Genomic DNA, 17,632 nt, shown 5'->3' with positions numbered 1-17,632 from the left:
CCTGTTGAGAGGATGGAAAGAATAGCAAACACAACAGTCATAAACATAGCCATTAATTATTATAGAGATTGTTTGTCGTAGATGCTTCTATAGATGAACAAAACAGAAGATAAAGGACTACATGGTGTGTGTGTGTGCGCACGCACGCACGTAAAAATCAACAATTTTTAAGAACAAGGGTAATATTTTTCTTTCTTTTTTTTGCCTGCAATTGAATAAGTTTTTCAGGTATCATAGATTCAACCCCAAAATTTATTCCAGGTGGAGGGGTGGCCACCTTAAAATTTTATTAATAAATCAGATAGAAAACAGGGGAGGACATAGCCCGCCTTGCCCCTGAAACCCAAGTACATAAAACTCTCCCTAAGACACTCAACCCAACCCCATGAAAGAAAAAACAATACAAAACAACAATTTGTTGAGAAACAAAATAAACTAGTTCAAGTAGATAAACCAATTTACCAAATACAGTTGGGGTGGAGGTGATTACATAAGCAAGACCAGGTAAAAGTAAATTTTTCAGTAGTTGAACATTATCTCATTGTATAAGTAACCTCTTACATTAGTTTGGCAAAATAATCACAGCATTGGTGGTTTAGAACCTTGGTTTCAAGCTATCAAATTCAAATTATTTGGTCCATTTGTCCAAATTTTCTACACGAGGAATTGTCATTCCTCTTATCTCCTATGTTAGAGTTGGATGCTTGTATGTCTAGCAGCAGGAATGCAGTTTGGGCCAGGTTGGGTTGAATTTTGTCAAAAAGGGCATAAACAGGGAAAACAAGAGTTTCAAATAAGGAAGAAAAAGAGAGAGTGGCCCAATTGTTGGGGCTACACAGCTATAGGGAATGGCCCATTCCCTATCCTCAAAATCCCCCAACCGAGGTGAAGGTTTTAATCGATCCTAAATCTTCACCATACAAGGAGGAATTTTCAAGAGGTCATCTATCCTATTACTACTCTTCCTCAATCATACTTTGGAATTCTGATAAGATATTAGTGTAATAGTGCTGATATATCAAGTCTTGTTTTGGAGCATTTAAACTTTAAATAAAGAAGTTCAAAATGAATTGTTTTTCCTCATCGCTAAAACAAAATTCTTTAAGATGACCTATGGCTCAGTTAAAGAAGAATTATTATACTAATTCAAGATATTTATGTCAGATAAGCAATTTCACAAGACATTTATAATTCAAGGAGTGGTGTTTGAGAATCTGACAAATCCACAGATCGACTTAATACAGAAACTAACAAGTAGCAAAACAGATCAGCAACTGGAGAGAGAAAATTTAAACAACCCAACAAAAGGCCAAATCACTTGAATTTTCCAGCTTGAAACCAAGAGGTCTAAACCACCTATGCTGTTATTAGTCCACCAGGCTAACGTAAGAGGTAACCCATACAATAATATGATGTTCAACTACCGGAAGGTAGATTGCGCCTGGTCTTCTTAGTAATTTACAGTTGAAGGGAGGTAATCACAATGCTGCTCATGTTTTTTGGCTTCTGCCTTGTCTGCAGCTTCGTGCTTCAAGCCCCACTTTGCTTGTTGCCCAGTTGCATCTTCGGCTGCATCTTTCTTCTTAGACCCAGTTGCATCTCTGTACATGAAAAACAATTGAGGGTAAGAAAATGGCAACTCATACTTTTGACTCCTCATTTTAACAATATAACTTAGAAGAAGGAAAGGAGAATATCAAGCATTTACACTCATTTGCCATTGTTTTGCTATTACAGGTAACAATCATCAGATCGAACACAATGGATATAACTAGGGTTAGTACCGTTCTTATATTGGAATTAGTAATTAACCAAATCATCTCTCATCAGTATAAGGTATATGACTCCTGAAACATGTTTTATAACATGCCTACCACGACTTATGAAAAAGCAGAACATATTCTTAAAAGAATGAAACATTGCAACGTTTCAGAAACTCATGAGCTAATAAGAGACTTCACATGGCCTAAAATGCTGCCCATCTCTCCTAATAAAGGGAAGTGTCATGTATATGTGATTCTTTTTTTTTTTTTTCTTTTTCCCTTTCTTTTCTTTTTGATTAAGAAAAGAAACAAACAGCGGCGGTGGCGATTCAGGGTGGATGAAAAATCAGGGGGAGAAAGAAAGAAAGAAAGAAAAGAGAGAAAGAACGAGGAGCAGGGAGATTGGTCGCCGCCGGGACGATGAAAATAAAACAAAGAAGAGAAAAGAAGAAGAAGAACAGATATCACTGCATGTAATGGTAAATACAACGAAGAACATGCACAAAGAAAAAGAGAAAGAGAAGGGAGAAGAGTCTTACCGTAATCACTATTCACTAAGGAAGATGTTCTCAATGTTGATGATGCATGCTGTATGCGAATGAGAGGCAGGCAGAGCATATCTATTTATAGTAAAGAACCAAGGATAAAGTCCTAGTTGGAGTAGGATTTGAAGTACTAATAGGAGTTGCAGTGGAAAACTGTTTTGAGAACAAGCGGCAATCTCGTCTGTATTTTCTCTTCATTTATGTTTTAGATTTCCGCGTAAAAATCGCTGCTGGAGTGGAATTCTGTTAACCGACAGATGAAAGCGATTGACACGGCAAGATCACGAAAACAGGTCTTGACCTGCAAAAATATTGGCATCGTCCAAACCAAAAGCTCACCATTAACGGCTGCTTTTTTATGGCGGTTACTAACGCCTACCAACTACCAAGGTTTTAAAAATCGACCCGGAACCGTATTGGCCACTTTATAGGTTGATGGTTTGACCATCCGGTTTGAATAGACGGCCCATTTCAACTTAAAAAATAATTAAAATAAAAAATGTCTAAATGAGTCGACAATTCGATTACTCAGATGCGGGCATCACATATAAACGTTTAATTCTAAGGGGCATTGAAGTCCTGAACAGATCTAGGATTTATCTCTTTATGGTGGAGAGAAGTTCATTTTTTTTTTTTTTTTTTTTATATCATGATAGCCATGGCTAATATATTTACTTTGTTTAAACTTTCTTCTTTGCTTTAGGATGTGCTGCGAATAGGGAGCTGAAGCCCTTGGGTTGAACCCTCATTTATTATTATCTGCTGCAAATGGATGCAATGCATAAGGTATTTGTTCTTGTCCTCATCCTTACCGTCGATCCAAGTGAAGGAAATAGGTGTGGTGAACCACTGTAACATAGCATCTAACATTTTCGTTTATGAATCTAAGGTCTAAGTGTCACAGCAGTCATATGGCATTTCAATGGCCTTTTATATGTAATACCATTCAGCCACCTATCTTCTTCCGTAATTACAGTTGAAGATGTAGGGTCCCTTGTCATAAAGGCTGCTGTAATATTTGTTGTGGCTGTTTGGATGCTATTACCAATCTTTAAGTCTCAGTTTGGGAAGAGTAGAAATACAAATATGTTTAATGCATAACTTTGTATACAAATATGCTTATGTTTAATTTGGCATCTCTGCCAGAGTCGCTTGGAAACCTCACATCTTTTCATTCTCTTAGTATCACTTATCTCTTTAATTTGGCATCTCTTGCAGAGTCACTTGGAAGCCACATTTCTTCAACATCTTAAATTGTCATGTCTCTATATCTGTATACGAAGTTTGTATTTCCAACTGCCTAACCCCATTTTGTGGCATGCAGTCTCTATAAGGATACTGACAAATTCAGTGCAAACATCCATTTGAGTTTCTCACTGTTTATCAAGTGAATGATATACACTAGGATACTCAAATGGATGTTTACACTGAGGGCATGGGGTTAGTCACTTGGAAATACAAACTTTGTATAAAAATATAGAGACATGACAATCTAAGATGTTGAAGAAATGTGAGGACATAATGGCAATGTTAAGGCGGGACATAAAGAAGAAGGGTCTGTAACCCCAGACAATTTCCATGGAAATGGGGCTGGTCCATCACGTATGCCTAAGAAAAAAGACACAACCAAAGATGCAACTGGGAAACACTCAAAATGGGCCTTGAAGTGCGAAGCTTCAGACAAAGCAGCAGCCAAAAAACATCAGCAGCATTGGGTGAGGTTGGGGCACAAGTAATTACCTACCTCCAACTGTAAATTACTAAGAAGAAGAGGTGCAATCAACCTTCCAATATTGAACATCATATCATTGTATGGGTTACCTCTTACATTAGCCTGATGGAGTAATAACAGCATAGGTGGTATTGAACTCTTGGTTTCAAGCTGGCAAGTTCAAGTGATTTGGCCTTCTGTTGGATTGTTGAAATTTTATCTTTCCAGTTGCTGATCTGTTTTCCTACTTGTTAATTTCTGAATTAAGTTGAACCGTGGGCTTGTCAGTTTCTCAACAAATTGTTGTTCTGTGTTGTTTTTTTCTTTCATGGGGTTGGGTTGAGTGTCTTAGGGAGTGTTTTATGTAATTGGGTTTCAGGGGCAAGGCGGAGGACACTGTTTTCTATCTGATTTGTTAATAAAATTTTAAGGTGGCCACCCCTCCACCAGGAATAAATTTTGGGGTTAAATCTATGATACCTGAAAAACTTAAAAATTGTTAGCCATGTACTTAAAAATTATTGATTTTTACATACAAACACACACACACACACACTCTACATGTAGTCATTTATCTTCTGATCTGTTCATCTATAGGTGCATCTACAACAAACAATCCATATAATAATTAATGGCTATGTTTATGACTACCATTTTATTTCCATCCTCTCAATAGGTTCATTCACTGTTTCTGCCAAGCAACTAGATGATTATGAGTGGCCTGGATCTGAATACTCTGTTGTGGGATTATGAAGCTCCTAACATGGGGAGCCCGGCTGTAGCTGATTGCTTCAATGTCCATCCTAAGACATTCTCATTTCTTCATAGAGTGTCGGAAGCGGATAATAGATTAAGTGTTGGCAACAGTTTTCCTAGTTCATTCAGGGGACAAGATTTGTCTCATCTTAATGACCCAGATTTGTATGCTGTTCAGAAGGAACTGTATCTTGGATCAAACTGTGTGGTACATGGGCACAACCTGAGATTTATTTCTTACTATTATCAGTTTTGGATGATTAATATTAGAAATTGTAACATAGACAAACATGCTGGGTTGCGCCAGAGTAAAGGCAAGAGGGTTGGTCCCTTTGAAGATACAGAAGGTGGATTCTCATGTTTTGGAATGGGGCGTATGAATCAACCACTTATGTTCCATAACTATACCTTCTTGCAAACTGTTGGAAAGGGAATTTTCTTAGATGGAGTTTCTTTGGAACCTATGACTTGGATGTTGATTTTGGTAAAGGAGTAATATGTAACATTTCTCACTACTTTGTATCATGGGGAAAAGAAGTTTAGAGAGGACCGAAGTTGTTTTTTCATCACTTTTTGAGGATATCAGATAAATACCCATCACTAATGCTCACCCTGAAATCTAATACTGTTGGTGGAAAATTTGGCTATGGTACCAGAGGAATGACCATTGTGCTGGTTTCTTTCTTTTTTTTTCTATAATTATTAATTTCTGATTTCTGATCATATTGATTATATAATTTGTATGGTGTTATTTAGTTAGTTGAGAGTTTTAATTTCTTTTGGTTTGTTATGATATTGCATCTTACAATTTTACCATACTAGGTTTTGCAAGGAGAACTCAAACAACAAAAGGTTGATCAGAAGTATGAAGGATTTCTCAGAGTTCATTGCTAGGCACGATCTCCGAGATCTTCCTCTCTACAATAGGAAATTCACATGGTCTAACTTGCAAGAAAGAGCCATTTGCAGCAGACCATTGGTCGGTCATTTTGCAAAATGAGTTTTTGAAAAAAGGGAAGTCCCCTTTCAGAATGGAGAAGGTGTTGATTTTTCACAAAGATTTTCACAGAAGGTGACATCTTGGTGGGAGGAATGCAGGGTAGAAGGTTGGGCTGGTTTCCAATTTCCAGGAAAAATCACATTTCTAAATTGAAGGTTGGACAGAGAGATAGGGAGAATCAAGAGGAAATTGTAGAGAACTTCTTGAAGCATCTAAATGGGCGAGATCTCTGCCTTCGTTTCCAACCATTCTTCCACCATCCTCAGCAGAGTCATCTAAATTGGCGACGATCCAGAACAGCTTCTGATGTTTGCAACGATGTCTTGGTACGTACCGTTCATCACAGTTGAAACATAAACCTTTTTCCCTCCACTCCTTGGCTTCGGCGAGAGTCAGCCTCTGGATCTTTGGCGGTGTAGGCTTCTTTCCTTCCATGAAGTTATTTAGTAGGGGTGCGGATGATCGAATTGGTGGTCGGCTTCTTGGTAGCTCAGTTTGCATGGCTCTCCTGCGAACATTCCACTCCTCGTCCTCCGGTAAAGATTGCTTAACGTTCAAGGTTTTGGTTTAACAATTTCTTTTGATTAGGTTGGATCAGTTAAAATGGAAAAATTCTCATATTTCGTAGTTTAAAATATTTTGTATTATAAATTTAATTTTTAAAGTTTAAATCTTTTTGAATTGATCAAACCAAAAAAATGACCCAATTACTACAACTCAAGTTGTTCGTTTTTCATATTTCTTAGTCTAAAATATTTTGTATTATAAATTTAATTTTTAAAGTTTAAATCTTTTTGAATTGATCAAACCAAAAAAATGACCCAACTACTACAACTCAAGTTGTTCGGTTTTTACTAATGGCCGGTCAGCTTCGGGTGACCAACTCCCCAACCTGACCAAATTGATTTGGTTGGCCAAACAACCTACAATCAAACAGAACCAAACCATTAGCACTCATAATTTCAGATAAATTAATAATTTAATATATTTCTAATAAGTAATAATAGTTTAATCTCCCAAAATTATTGAAAAATTATTGTGAAAATACACAATTAATAAAAATATATTGATAATGAAAATACAATAAGTACAATAAATTAAACTTAAAAAGTTAAACAATAGCAGTTTAATATCCAATAATTATTGAAAATATATTTATCACAAAAAACAATAAATAATTAATTAAAATAAAACAAAAATTAATTTTAGTATATATTAATACATAATAAATAAAGATTATGATTTTAAAATTATTATGAATAAATATTATTTTTTTGAAAGTTATTTTCTAGAATTGTTAATTAATATAAGAGAAATTAGTTATTTACAATATTATTGAGTTATTTAAATAATCTCATTATTTAAACTTGAAAATATTAATTATTTATTGAATTCAATAATCCATAAAATTATAATTCATACTATTATTACATAATTTCGTTATTAATTTTGTAAAATATTAAATTATTATTAATTTGATTATTATATTATAATTATTTTTCTAGTTTTAAGAAAAATTTAAAATTTATTACATAATTTCATTATTTTTAATTGTTTAAAATCTAGTTATGTTATATTTCGTTAGTTAAAATATTTAGTTATTTATATTTTTTATTATTTTAATTTTATTTCTATTAAATTTATTACATAATATTAAATATTTATTTTTAGGACATTTAGTTTTTTAAATATTTAAATAATATTTCCTTTTTATTGTTAAATTTTTATTATTTTAATAACATTTAAATTGAATAATCCGGAAAACCTTTATTTATATTATTAGTACATAATTCCGTGATGTATTTTATTAATTTTTGACAGTTATTTTCTATAATTATTAATTGATATAAGTGAAATTAATTTTTTACAATATTATTTAGTTATTTAAATTTTAAAATATTAATTACTTATTGAATTTAATAATCCATAAAATTATAATGTATACTATTATTACATAATTTCTTTATTAATTTTGTAAAATATTAAATTGAATATTATGTTATAATTAATTTTCTACTTTTTAGAATTTTTAAAATTTATTACATAATTTTGTTATTTTAACTATTTAAAATCTAGTTATGCTAAATATTTTGTTATTTGTAATATTTAGGTATTGAAATATTTAAACAATATATAAAATATTTAAAAAATTTTTGTTATATATTTGAATTTTATTTATTTTAAAGTTATTGCATAGTATTAAATATTTTGTTATATAATTATTTAGATATTTTAATGTTTTTATTTAAGATATTTAGTTACTGAAATATTTAAATGATATTTTATTTTTTAATGTTAAATTTTATTATTTGAATAACTTTTAAATTGAATAATCTAGAAAATCATAATTTATATTGTTAGTACATAATTTCATAATTTTGTAAAAATACAAAATTATTAATAATTTTACTATTATTAAATCTATTATAGTTATTTTTTTTGTTTTTAATAAATATTTGTGTTATTATATAAATTCATTAGAATATTTAAATAATTTTTAAATTTTTTAATTCAAACTTTCTTTAGATAGATATAGATAAAAGGTAAAATATAAAAGTATTAATAAGACTATTAGTAAATATATTATAATTATTTTTTTGTGTTTTTAATAAATATTTTAATGTTATTATATAATTTTGTTAGAACATTTAAATAGTTTTTAATTTTTTTAATTCAAACTTTCTTTAGATAGGTATAGATAAAAAGTAGGGGAGAGGATAAATAGGAATTAGAGATAATTTAGGAGAAAGTGGAGAATAGTGGGGGAGGGAAAAACTTTAGTTGTTGGGGGCCAATAGCCTATGCTATTGAGAGAATTTCTAGAAATGCCATGTTACCATGAGAATGGGTAAATTAGTAATTGCATCTTAATTTATTTTGACTAAAAACCAAAGCATGGGTGTGAATATGTGAACTACCTAGAACGTGCCCAGCCCAGAGACGGTCTCAACAGCCTATGCTATTGGGCCCCAATAGCCAAAGTTAACCCATAGGGGAGGTAGCTTGGGAGAAATTTTAGGAGAGGATATTATTTAGGTTATTGGGAATGTGTGGGAGAGAGAGAGAGAGAGAGATTTTAGGTAATTTTTTATGGGAAGGAAGAGCATCTCATTGGTTGTTTCAAAAATGACATGGAATAAAAAATCAAAAAATCAAAAAAAAAGGAGAAAATTATTGTGGAATCCAATGTGTTTTTGCAAAAAATCTATAGCAAATAACAACACGTTGTGGAATCCAATGTTTCAAAACTTGACCATACCAAATGGTCGAACCAAAAAAACCATGAATTGGTCACCTTTTCACCCCCAGAATCGTTTTTTGGTCAAAAATCATTGATTTGGTTAGCAAACCATTGACTCGGGCGGTCGAATTGTCAAATTGTCGACCTGGACAATGGTTTTTAGTAATTTTTACTTTTTTTTGTCAGAACGGGCCATTTATTCAGTTCGAACAATTGGACCATTCGACTTAAGAACCAGACCCAAAACAATTCCCTGTCCAGTTTGGTTTTAAAAACCTTGGTGGAATCATAGCTTGCTGGTTTGCATGCGCTCCATTCCTGTGTTGTCTTCATATCTATACTACTTTAAAAACCACGAATGGCTTCAAGAATATTTCTGGAATTTTCTAAGGACAAAATATACCCCTCTATATTTAAATTTATTGATAAAAAATAAGGGCAAAGAGGGTAATCAGTGCTTGATATTAAATGAGTTGAAAATATGTAATTTTAAGATATTCAATGCATTCAATTATCTCTCATTAAATCCAACATTTAAGTTATTAAATTGCATTCATATTCATTGAATCGTATATTTAAGTCATTTTTGTTTCTTCTCATTATTAAGTTATATTAATTAAATCCATACTTAATAAATTAATAATTTCAATAACATAAAAACTTACACATTTAAAATCTACCTAGCAAAAAATAGTATTTTCATTTACATGGTGGTAAGGAATTAAGTCGTTTTGGGTTAAATGGGTTAAGTCATGTTCCCACGATTAAATAATAAAATGAAAAATAAATAAAATGAAAAAATAGAAATTAAAAAATTGGGAACATTTTTAACATACATATTAAACAATAATAAGTATAATAAATAAGAAATGTTTTTATTAATGATGGAAGTGGAATGTAAAATTTAAAATCAATTAGAAATAAAAAGATTTTCCTATTCTCTCTCATTAAATCCTATATTTAAGATATATTTCTCTCATCATTAAATTATAGTAATTAAATCTATAATATTAATTTTAATAGTATAAAAATAAATATTTTGAAAAGTAATTTGAAAACAAAACCATTTTCTTCCCTCCTGGTGGTGGGCAAGCAATTCGACCATTTGGGATCAAATGTATTAATAAATAATGTCATAATGTCATAATAAAAAAATAAAATAAATAACTATAAAATGTAAGAAGTATTTTTATTAATGATGAAAATGGAATGCAAAATTCAAAATCTACCTAGAAATGAAATGATGCCATAGTCAAATAATAAATTTTTAATAATAAAAAATACAAAGAATCACAAAAAAAAGATAGAGAAAATTTTGGGCACATATCTAATGTTATATATTTATAAAAAATAAAATATTGGGTACATCTTTAATATTATGCATTCATTATATTGAACAAAAATAAGTTTTATACATAAGAAATAAATTTTATCAATGATAAAAATGTATACAAAATTTAATGCCAACCTATAAATCAAACTATTTTTCTTTTAGATGGTGGGTTAGTGGTTTTAGTCAAATGATACTATAGATAAACAAAAATTAAGTGTGATAAGTAAAAAATATTTTATATAATGTAAATGAAATATATAATTTAAAGGAAAACTTATAGTCAAAGTCGGTTGTACATTTAAAATTAGGTTGCAAGTTTGTCTAAAAACCAACAAAACTTTGACAACCAGCTCTACATTTCAAATTATAAAAACCCTTGCCATGTCATCAGAAGCTTATGTTGTTGTTGCCAACATGGAACTCTTAGTCCATGTTAGACAACAAAAAGCCTATATCAAAAATAGGTTTTCAATTCCTCTACCACTCTCTCTATCTCTCAATCTCCCTCCCTTCTCTCACTCTCACAATCATCTCTCGATCTCCCATTCCCTCCATCTCTCCAACTCTCTCAGCTTTAGTCTGTAACCAAATCATTCTCTCTCTCTCTCTCTCTTTATATATATATATCGTTCTCTCTCAATCTCTCTCATTCTTCTCCCTCACTCTCCCTCTCCGTCAATCTCCTTCCTCAATCTCTATCGTTTTTCAGTCAGTGCAAATTTCATAGCCAAGAGTTTCTTGTGATTTTTTTTTATCAAATTGGTGTAATGATTTTTGAACCATACTAAGTTGGTCTCATGTTCTTTTATATGATCTAATTAATATCATATAAGTGTGTAAGAAAATAAAAAAAGAGAGAGGGAGCGAGAGAGAAATTGAGGGAAAACGGTAAAAATTATGGGAGAATGAGAGATCAATTGAGAAAGAGAATGAGAGAGATTGAGGGAGAATGATAGGTAGAGAGAGAGAATGAGAGAGATTGAGGGATAATGATAGGTAGAGAGAGAATGAGAGAGATTGAGGGAGAATGATAGGTAGAGAGAGAGAATGAGAGAAATTGATATAGAGAATGCAAATATAGAAACCAAAAATCATTTTTATTTATTTTTAAATCACACAGCCGTTGAGTAGATAAAGATGACTCTGAGAGTGAGAGTGTGTGTGGGGGGGGAGAGAGAGAGAGAGAGACTAAAAACCTTTTTTTTCCAATCACCTAACATTAAAAGGGCAATTTCGGTATAAGTTTTTATTGTATCTAACATGGATTAAGAGTCTCATGTTGGCAATAGCCACATAAGCCTCCGATGACATGGCAAGGATTTTTATAATTTGAAATGTAGAGCCGATTGTCAAAGTTTAGTTGGTTTATGGACCAACTTGTAGCCTAATGTTAAATGTACAACTGACTCTGACTATAATTTTCCCTAATTTAAAATTAATCGAAAAGCAAAGCTATTTTTTTATCTAGATGGTGGGTCAACAATCCAACTTTTCAAAGAAACCCATTATGTCATAATTGAATAATAAATATTAAAAGAATAGAACACCAAAAATGAAAATGCATAGAATTTTGTCGAAAACATTTGAAGACATTTTTGATGTTATATATTAATCATATTAAATAAAAATAATTGTTAAAATAAAAGTTATTTTTATTTATGATAAAAATGCAATACAAAATTTAATAATAATAATAATAATAATAAGAAGAAGAAGAAGAAGAAGAAGCATTGAACAATTATTTTGTTATTTTGTTAATTTAAGTTTATTTTTAATCATATTGTTACTTTTGTTAATTTTCAATTTCTAATACGTATCGGCTGATGCAGGCCGATACGTGTCAATACTTTGAACCTTGAGCTATTCCCATTCCGTCCAGGGAGGAAGAGCTATTCCCATGGTTTAGAAACCTAACCTAAAAGGGTTCTTCACTATTAAAGCGACATGCAATCTTTTCAAGAAGGATTTAACTCTGGGTAATATGGCCATGAGACTGAGAAAGATTTGGAAGCTTAGATGCCCCCAAAGATCTAGTACTTCATATATCTAGTTTTGAAGGGTAAGATCCTAATGGGGTCTAATGAGTGATGGTAATTGCCCTTTTTAGTGGGAAGTGGAAGACATTAATCACCTATTCCTCCTATGTGAGGAATAGCACAACATTTGGTTAAATTTAAACAATATTGTTCCAATGCCTCAACAAAATGAACTCACCAACTAGTGGGTCAATATTGCAACATCAGGAGGGGAAATAAGCCAAAACCACATATTGGGAATGGTGGGGGTCACTATTTGACATATATAGGAGAGAAGAAACAAGAAAATCTTTAAAAGTAACTATATCCCATATCATGGATGAGTAGCAGTTGAAGCTATCGATGAGTGTGGAGACTGGAGAGTATATAAAAACTAGTCATCTATACATGGTTGAGAGTCATCCAGAAAACTCGAAATTTCTCATCAAATGGATTCACCGTGAAATAGGAGCAGTGAAGATTAACTTTGACGCTTCGTAGAGGACTGATGGTAAAACTGTAATTGGAGTCATTATGAGAGATGTATTTGGGAGGACAAAATGGCTTAGTTATTGGTGTATGTTCAATCAATGGAGTGGAGGCTTGGGTGGCTCTAGAAGCCTAAAGTGACAATTCAATATCTAAACTTTCAAAATATAACAATTAAGTACTCAAACTTTCAAAATGTGACAATCCAATATATGCCATTAATTAATTCATTAATCGGCCGTTAAGTGACATTTGAAAAGTTAAAAATGTCATTCGAATGTCATCTAGTTCTCTTTATCATCCATCCAAACATTGACAATAAAATGAACAGTCCCAAATTCTAGATTCTTCTAAACAGTCACCAACTTTTTTTGAATAGAAGAGGCTAAGATTTGGGATTGTTCAGTTTTTTTGTCAATGTTTGGATGGTTGTTAAAGAGAATTAGATAGCATTCGAAAGGCATTTTTGACTTTTCAAATGTCACTTAACGGCGGATTAACAGTATGGTTAACGGCAGGTACTGAATTGTCACATTTTAAAAGTTCGGGTACTGAATTGTCGCATTTTAAAGTTCGGGGACCAAATTGTCACTCAAGCCAAAGCATAAGATATTGATTAAGAATTTTTCCTTTTTTGATGAAAAATAAAAGCCCCGAGGGGGTAGCACATCCCAAGAATCAGCAAAACAAATTAGAGAGAGATTTGAAGGGAGGCTACATGGATTCAAATTAAGAAAATCCAAACTATTCTCCAAAGCTAGATGAGTGAGGAGGTTCGTCGCTAGATTTGCTTTCCGATAGACATGCTGTTATGAGATCTTCAGATTGAACTAGTCCACAAGTTCAAAAACAACTTGAAATTAAACTCCTTAATCACCATTACAGCATGGTGCTTTGCTGAAGGCAGGAGACGACCAACTTTGAGTCTCCTTCAGTGATGATGAAGCAACTGAACAATTGCCTCTCATGCATGAGGCATTGAAATTTATTTTAATGAATCCCTCCTTAGGACATTTCCAGAGAACGTATTTCCAAGACGTGCTTAGGATTTTACTTTACTTCCTCGTTATGTTGTTCCAGAATTCAGAACAACGCGCAAAGGCTCTGACGCCTTGTCGATTATTACATCAGGTGTAAGGGTGTTAATGGTATTCGAAAATCCGATTTTGAATTTGAGATTCAACATCGAATTGGATTCGGATAATTCGAATATTTAATCGGTTAAATTTGGATATTCTATTCATACCGAATAGGTAATCGGATTTGAATTAGGATACTTTCTGATTTGATTTGATAAATATTCGAATTCGACTGATTATTTAATTCTTATATATAATATATAAAATATTTAAATGTTTAATATAATTTATATATATAATAATTAAATTATATGAATAATTTATATATTTATATACTTTATATAAATAAAATATTTATTTTATATATTTATTAATTACCAAAAATAATTAATTAATCAAATCGAATCGAATATTCAAATATTTAATCAGATTCGAATTCGGATATTAATTTTCAAAATCCTTCGGATATCAAATTTTCTAATCTGATTCGAATTCAAATATTGTTTGATCCTATTTGAATTTGATCCGTTTGCACCCCTAATGGAGAGGTTTTGAAGTGTTACCAAAGGTTTTTTTATTCATGTTTTTCCAAATAACCCATAGAATAAAGGCATTCTTTTCGAGAGCTTGATTCTTAATGCAAACTTGGTACCCATTTAAGCTACACCACCATTCCCAAACACTAGATTCTGAAGTAGTGGGACTTTTAATCTCTGAGGGAACCAACCGCAATATTTGTTTAACAATCTTATACCTTCCAAATAGGCCGACTTAGATGTAAAGCATGGTTTTCAAAACCGGATTCGGCCGGATGGTCGGACTGGAAACATCGGGAACTGGTCAGGTGACTAGTTCCATTTTACTTCAGAACCGTTATTTTGCCAAAAAGTGCTTATTTGGTCAGTAAATTAGAATTAACCATCCATTCGTTTCGAAAGGTCAAATCGTTCGACCTAAAAACCAAACCCCTGACCAGTTTATTGTCCGATTCAGTTTTAAAAACCTTGGCGTAAAGTTACGGCTAGGACTGAGCCTCCAAATCACTTTGTCTTTAACAGAATTAGCTTGGATGAAGATAGTTTTAATCGAGCGCCATACTTGGGTGGGGACTAGAAGCGGATGGTGCCCTCTTTCCAGCACCCCCTTTCATGGTCACTAACATCAGCAACTCTCAAGTTAGAGTTCTAAACATCATTCCTTCGACTTGTTTTATACAATGGGCTTTCATTGGCCCAATTGTCTTTCCAAAAGCTGATATCCTCCCCATTCTCAACTATCCAACCAGTTATCTTTTTTAACAAATCCCTAGCTGAAAGGACACCTCTCCAGGCCCAAGAAATGCTTTTCTTGGCCTTAACATTCTAAAAATCCTCAATTTTCAAATATTTATCCTTTACAATTATTGCCCACAAATTGTTTTGCACATAATGAATTTTCCAACTTATTTTAGCCAAACTAGCTTCATTCCTCCATTGCAAGTTTCTAAGGCCCATATCACCCCATTTTTTGGGTACAAACCCTTTTCCAATTGATGAGGTGTATTGGCTTCTTACACTTTGAATTGGTCCACAAGAACCATTTCTTAATCCTATTAACATCTTCAATAACATTACTAGGAATTTTGAAAGATCTCATAATGAATTGAGGCATTGCAGTTATGGTTGAGCTGATCAAAGTTAGCCTACCAGCAAGCGAAAGGGAGTTTATTCCAACTTGAAAGCTTTGAAATGATTTTCTCATTTAAATTTTTAAAAGATTCCTTTGTGACCCTGCCATTAGTCACAGGGGCCCCCAGATTCTAGAGAGAATTTTTAGGAGTTTAGAAGGAATATTCTTGAAGAAGCAGACCACTGAATTTGCATAATTTGGAAATTGCTCGAAAACTCTTGCAAAACTAGAAAGAATCCCTTTGATTTTAATACAGTCCGAAATGGTTGATTTAGAGAAAATGAGACAATCATCTGCAAATTGAAGTATAGGGATAGAGGGACTTACCTTATAAATTTTATTAGCCTATGGGGTTGCCCAACTCTTCTGGCTCTCTAATCAGCTTCCTAGTGAGAGCCTCTGTTAGTATTCTAAGATCGCATTTGGCATTCCTTATTTTTTGGATAAATCAATACCTTGTATTTCGCAATGGTGAAAAATAGGTACCTTGAACTTTTAAAAACAAGCACATGAGTCCATCCATTAGTATTCCGTCAGTTAAACATCACATAATGTCAAAAATACCCTTTTCATGTATTTTTGAGATCATTCTCATGTAACCAAATCTCCTGACAATCACATTCTCACATCGATAACAAATAACATATTCAAATTTTCTTACGATGGCATTCATTGGTAATGATTTTACATTGTAGAATGATCTAAAAAATACACACAAAAGGTATTTTTGACATTATGTAATATTTAACTGATGGAATACTAACAGATGGACCTAAATGTTTATTTTTGAAAGTTTAGGATTCTCAAGTGTTGCAATTGAAAGTTGAGTACCTATCTATCACCACCCAAAGAGACAAGTCCTTAAAGTAAGCAATGTCAGCATAAAGGCGTGACTAGGGCGTAAATGGATTGAATTCGAACGAATGAGGCAATACCTAAATTTGAATCAAATTAGAAAATCTGATATCCGACGGATATTGAAAATTAATATCCACATTCGAATCTGATTAAATATTCGAATATTAGATTCGATTCGAATTCGATTAATTAATTATTTTAGATAATTAATAAATATATAAAATAAATATTTTATTGATATAAAGTATATAGATATATAAATTATTTATATAACTTAATTATTATGCATAAATTATATAAATTATTTTATATATTATATATAAAATTAAATAATCGATTGAATTCAGATATTTATCGAATCGAATCAGGTCATATCCGAAATCGAATTTGATTAACTATTCGATAAAAATAAAATATCCGAATTCAACTGATTAGATATCGAAATTATCCGAATTCAATTCGATTATGTCAAATATCAAATTTGAAATTAGATTTTTGAATACGGTTGATACCCCTAAGCGTGCTGAATTCCTCACGGCTGGATACCATGTTTTGTTCGCACACCTTTTTGCTTTCCGAAGGTATCTCCTACCCACACAGTCTTCTCACAGCCCTAGACACTGTAGGTGAGTATTAGACCTGTTCATGGGCCGGGCCGGGCCGGGCTTTTATTCATCATTAATGGAAATACGCTAGGCTCGAGCCCGAGCCCGACCCGACCAACGGGCCTTTAACTTGGGCTCGAGCCCGGCCCTGATAAAAAGCCCGAAGCCCGACCTAATAAAAAAATTACAATTTTCCCTATTCAAATTAGAATTAAAAAGTCAGATGTTTTTTTTTCCTATTTAAATGAACAATGGGCCTACAAGATGGTTTTTTTCCCTTTCTTTTACGTTTTAAAAAACAGTTTTACATTCTTAAATAAAAAAATTTATTCAAATGAACATTAATCACATAACCCATTTTAAGTCTAATTTTAGGTCGGTCCGGGCCGGGCTATTTTGACAAAACCCAAACCCAGTTCGAACTTATTGCGGACCGGGCTTTTTGGCCCGAGTTTAAGCCTGCGGGCCTATAAGGATGTTCAAGCCCGTCCGGGGGCCGGCCCGGCGGGCCACCCGGCCGATGAAGAGGTCTAGTGAGCATTGTAAATATCACTCTTCTCATCAATGCA

General features: G+C 32.5%; 1 long non-coding RNA gene across 1 annotated transcript; it reads right to left on the bottom strand.

Moving 5' to 3' along the window:
- Positions 1–238: 238 nt before the first annotated feature.
- LOC109114859 (uncharacterized) lies at positions 239–6,340 on the bottom strand. Its single transcript, XR_002022784.2, has 2 exons — positions 2,303–6,340; positions 239–1,601 (listed from the first exon to the last, which is right to left on the bottom strand). It is a non-coding gene; the product is annotated as an uncharacterized LOC109114859 (long non-coding RNA).
- Positions 6,341–17,632: the final 11,292 nt, after the last annotated feature.

The sequence above is a fragment of the Nelumbo nucifera genome, chromosome 7, assembly GCF_055504915.1.
Source record: "Nelumbo nucifera cultivar China Antique chromosome 7, China Antique-T2T, whole genome shotgun sequence".
In the NCBI taxonomy this organism is placed as follows: domain Eukaryota; kingdom Viridiplantae; phylum Streptophyta; class Magnoliopsida; order Proteales; family Nelumbonaceae; genus Nelumbo; species Nelumbo nucifera.
This window is presented reverse-complemented; position numbering and strand designations above follow the sequence as displayed.